Consider the following 5,560-nt stretch of genomic DNA (forward strand, 5'->3'; position numbering starts at 1 on the left):
GAGAAGGCAATGGCACCCCACTCCAGTACTCTCGCCTGGAAAATCCCATGGACGGAGGAGCCTGGTGGGCTGCAGTCCATGGGGTCGCAAAGAGTCAGACACGACTGAGCGACTTCACTTTCACTTTTCACTTTCATGCATTGGAGAAGGAAATGGCAACCCACTCCAGTGTTCTTGCCTGGAGAACCCCAGGGACGGGGAAGCCTGGTGGGCTGCTGTCTATGGGGTTGCACAGAGTCGGACACGACTGAAGCGACAGCAGCAGCAGCAGCACACCCAGGAGTGTAAATGCCCTACAGTCATCGGCTCAGGGAATTTAAAGAGCTTTTCAAGTAGCGGGTGGCCACCTGAAAACCTTTGAGCAGATTCTCCTTGCTTATTGGCTGAAGAGGAACCCTGAGAATCTTCAGTGGTGTCTGGGCACCAGTGCTTCCTATAACTTATCTCCCAAAGGTCTGTATATGGTTCCAGATATTTCCCACTGATTCCCCTTAAAGTGGCAGGAAGTCACTGGACATGGTGTCATGTGGACCAACAGCCACAGACTTGCTGTATCACACACAGATTTTTCTCAGACCAAAGCTGCTGAAATATAACTTGCAATCCCTTCTAAATCCTGAGACATGTTTAGCCTGGAATGGTCCCCAGAGCCAGGCGTTTGTGACCCTGTTTTTGCATATCATCACCAGTTTCTCCAGCTTGCCTTTCATAAATGCAGACGCACACTACCTCTTGTTCTCTTTTGTGTCCAAAAGGCTGCTGATTCCAGGGGTTTCCAGCTCTGCTTCACCCTCCCTTTAGTCTCATGCCAGTGTCACACCCACTTCACGATGGACGCTCTGTCCTCTTTCGTTTCTGACCATTCTTTTCTGCTTTCCACTTCTCCCTCTGGAAATCACCTTCGTAACCTATTCCTCATTTCCAATTCCCAACAGTCACCAAACAGACAGACATAACAGATAAGTGAGTTGCCCATCATCATAAACGCCATTCCCTGCCCCGCCCTGCCCCGTCTCCCTGGCTTTGCTAAGTGTATTATGGAAAAAACTGGCTGTACAACCAACGAAGATGGATTTCCGGTTGACTTCCATTAGCACTTGATGAATTTTGAACTTTTGGGAAACCCACTTGAAATAGGAACGCCTGGTACTTTTTGTGAAGTAAGAGTGTGAATATAAAGTAGTGATGCTGACTTCCATCATCCATGCATGACAATTAGTTCTGAGCCTGAAAGGTGGGCTTCATCCCCTTAGTGGTCTGCCCACCTCTTAAATTCCCAGCATCAGACTTTCAACCCCATTTCCATCTGGAAGGTACAAAAGTACAAAAGTGAATCTACCTAAGAATGCTTAGTTTATAAAACCCACAGCAGCTTCTTACTTGGTGTCCCTAATTCTGTGTCCTGAGGAAGTTACTCATGTGTTGAAAGTAGCACACTGTCCTGGAGAAAAATTCTCTCTGAGGAAATCACTTCTATCATTAATTCAATGGGCGTTTAGCCCACAGGCTCTGCTGTGCTCATCCTAATTAACTGTACTCATCATCACTAATTTCTGCCTGTCCCTCTCCTGCTCAAAGAGTGGTTCTTGGTTGTGTGCACGTGTGGCTCTCAGTTCGGATTTCATCTGGACAAGACTATCTGGTTCTGTCACCTGCTTTCCCACAACTCTTTGGAAAGTTAGTAATCTCTCTGTGCCTCAGTTTCCTTCTGTAAAATGGGTGGTAATGCCATCAGGGCTTAGAGCAGTCCCAGCCCCATCCTGGCATCTAGGATATGCTGGCTCTCCGCATCAGAAGTAAATGACTGTCACCTCACTATCCCTTGCCACAATGCCCTCCTCTGTTCTGTAATTCATGATGGCCCATGATTCTTAGATTAGCAAGTAGAGTGGGGGTGCCTTCAGAACCTCTGGAACTGAAAACACACTCAGATGTTCTGATCTAACCCCCCAGGGAGCACCCTCCCACCCTCCACCCCCACGGACGATCCCCCACGAGCATCACTTGAATGCCTCCTGAAACTTGGCTGACAGTGTAGACCACGCCTGGCCGGGTGAGAGAGGAAGGCTGAAGAGGGGAGGCTGAGGAAACAGAAAAGCAGCAGGTGCACTCTGGGCTGGTAGGTCCGTATTGCCAGATCTTCTAATTTTTCCAGCAAAGCTAAAATAGAAAACTGGGTTTTTATGTGAAATTGCCTGCATTTTATATGGGAGGGGATTTAAAAAGTTATATGTTTGAAATAAAGCTTTAAAAGAGCCTTGGGGGTCATCAAGCCAAACACAAGTAGATCAGACTGAGAAACTCCAACTGGTAACCTCTGTTTCTTCCAGAGAGTTCCTGAGCCCAAGCGGGAAATGACAATGTTTGCGTCAAAAAGACTTCTGACTCTAGTTAACAGAAGTGAACACTGATTTCCAACAAAGTGAAGGTCATCTAAGCTGCAGCAAAAGGGACTAGACAGAGCTTCATCCCCCACGGCCCCCACTCCACCATGCAAGAGACTCCCAGTCCAGCCTCCCTCACTGTGAACGGCTCACTGTTGTCGATGGTTCACTTTCTCCTGTTGGTACATTTCATCATTATCCACAGACCAACTCTCCCACTTTGTGAAAACCCTCCTCCAGCCCTGCCCTGGCGCCCAGCACCATCCTAGACTGACAGTCAGTGGCCAACAAATTGTTGTTACTCAAAGTAATTAAAGTAATTAAGCACATTGGGTTATTGCATGAGAGTAATAACTTACTTAATGGCCCACTTAAATACTTTTTAATGTCAGTCTGTGGTTTGCTTTAGAGCTCCTGCATTTTAGAGTGAGAGAGTTTCTGGATCTTCCACTAGCTCAAAGTCTTGATTCATTCATTTATTCATTCACGTATTTGTATTTTCCTGAGCTACCTCTTTGGCTAGTCCCTGTGTTAGTAACAGAAATGCAGTCCATTGGATTTCTCTGGTGGTTTGTGGTTAAGACTCCATGCTCCCAATGCAGAGGGCATGGTTTCAATCCCTGATCAAGTAACTAAGATCCTGCATCGTGAGGCCAAGAAAATGCAAAAATAAAAATTTGTCATTTAGTTGATAAGTCGTGTCCGACGCTTTTGACCCCGTGGACTGCAGCACAGCAGGCTCACCTAGCCTCTCCACTATCTCCCAGAGTTTGCTCAGATTCATCTCCATTGAATCGGTGATGCCATCCAACCATCTCATCCTCTGTTGTCCCCTTCTCCTTCCTCCTGCCTTCTGTCTTTCCCAGAAGCAGGGTCTTTTCCAAAGATAAATAAATAAATCTTTTCCAAAAATAAATACATAGAAATGCAGTACATGCCTTCACACAACTCACAATCTGCAGAACCATCTTGATAGTTTTAAATATAGATATAACAAAGATTTCTATTCATTATACAAATTAAGAAGACAGATTAGCTTAGAACATGGACACTAAGGGTGAATTGCTTTGGAAACAGATAGCCATAGACGTGGAATCTCTCCCTGCTTCCTGGCCCTCCTAACTGGTGGCTCAGAGACAAGCAGTTCTTCCCTAAAGGAACTGAGGAAGCCTGAATGATTTCTGTACTGCAAGCTGGCATTATAGGAGCAAAGATCTGGAAGAGGCTTTGGTGAGCCCTTGGCTCCATCCAGGAAGGAATTAATGACCTTTGAAAGTAGCATTTCATGACCTTCCATCTGTCTTTGGCCTCAAGGACTCCTGAGTATAAACACAGATACTACCTAGCAATGATTCAAGCAATTAGATCCCATTGGGGAAGTCCAGAGAAAGTTTGTTTTGGTGAATTCAGGCTTGCTCAATAAGCAATGATAAAGGGAATCCCTCATGCTGAAATGAAAGGATGCTGGAGAGCCACTTAAAGTTGGATAAATAAGGATCTTCAATAAAAGTAAATACATGGGCCAATAGAAAAGCCAGTATTATTTTTATTTTCTATATGTTTTAAAAGACAGACACATAAAAATCAATATCATATGATGCTGGACACAGTGTACAGATGTAATCTTTTGTAACAATAGCAACATTAAAAAGGTGGATAAGCAGAGAAATGCAAATCAAAACCACAATGAGGTACCATTACACGCCAGTCAGGATGGCTGCTATCCAAAAGTCTACAAGCAATAAATGCTGGAGAGGGTGTGGAGAAAAGGGAACCCTCTTACACTGTTGGTGGGAATGCAAACTAGTACAGCCACTATGGAGAACAGTGTGGAGATTTCTTAAAAAACTGGAAATAGAACTGCCATATGACCCAGCAATACCACTTCTGGGCATACACACTGAGGAATCCAGATCTGAAAGAGACACGTGCACCCCAATGTTCATCGCAGCACTGTTTATAATAGCCAGGACATGGAAGCAACCTAGATGCCCATCAGCAGATGAATGGATAAGGAAGCTGTGGTACATATACACCATGGAATATTACTCAGCCGTTAAAAAGAATTCATTTGAATCAGTTCTAATGAGATGGATGAAACTGGAGCCCATTATACAGAGTGAGGTGAGCCAGAAAGATAAAGAACATTACAGTATACTAACACATATATACGGAATTTAGAAAGATGGTAACGATGGCCCTATATGCAGGGCAGAAGAAGAGACGCAGAAGTACAGAACAGACTTTTGAACTCTGTGGGAGAAGGGGAGGGTGGGATGTTTCGAAAGAACAGTATGTATATTATCTGTGGTGAAACAGACCACCAGCCCAGGTGGGAGGCATGAGTCAAGTGCTCGGGCCTGTTGGGCTGGGAAGATCCAGAGGAATCGGGTGGAGAGGGAGGTGGGATGGGAGACCGGGATGGGGAATTCGTGTAACTCTATGGCTGATTCATATCAATGTATGACAAAACCCACTGAAAAATTAAAAAAAAAAAAAAACTTAAAAAAAAAATAAGAAATAAACCTTTGTTATATTTAAAAAAAAAAAAGGTGGATAAGGAATTGTATGAGATCAGAGAATGTGCTGCTGAAGTTAAGTTGATAGCAATTGCAATTAGATTGTTATATCTTTGAGACTTTAAATGTGTCATAGTAACCATCAAGAAAAGATCTATAGGTACATGGAACACTGCTCAATGTTATATGGCAGCCTGGATGGGAGGTGAGTTTGGAGGAGAATGGATACATGTGTATGTATGACTGAGTCCTTTTGCCATTCACCTGAAACTATCACATCATTGTTAATAGGCTATACCCCAGTACAGCATAAAAAGTTTTCTTTTTTAAAAAGGAAAAGATATATAGAAGATACTCAAAAGGAAGTGAGAAGAAAATCGAAGTATTTCACTACAAAAAAATCAACTAAATGTAAAGATGGTAGTAATGGAGGAAATGAGGGACCAAAAAAATCTATATGATGTACAGAATCCAAATAGCAAATGCAGATGTCCTTCTTACAAGTGGTCACGAGAAGTGAGACCAGGGAAGGAGAGGAGAGCCAGTATTTTGTGGGTGGCGACTTAGAGGAGAGCTGAAAGAGACAGGCAGACTGGCTCCTTTGATTTCTTCATTTTAAATTTAATTTATTTCCCACTAGCCATCTTCAGAAGAGTG

This window comes from Muntiacus reevesi, chromosome 18, assembly GCF_963930625.1.
Source record: "Muntiacus reevesi chromosome 18, mMunRee1.1, whole genome shotgun sequence".
NCBI classification, from domain to species: domain Eukaryota; kingdom Metazoa; phylum Chordata; class Mammalia; order Artiodactyla; family Cervidae; genus Muntiacus; species Muntiacus reevesi.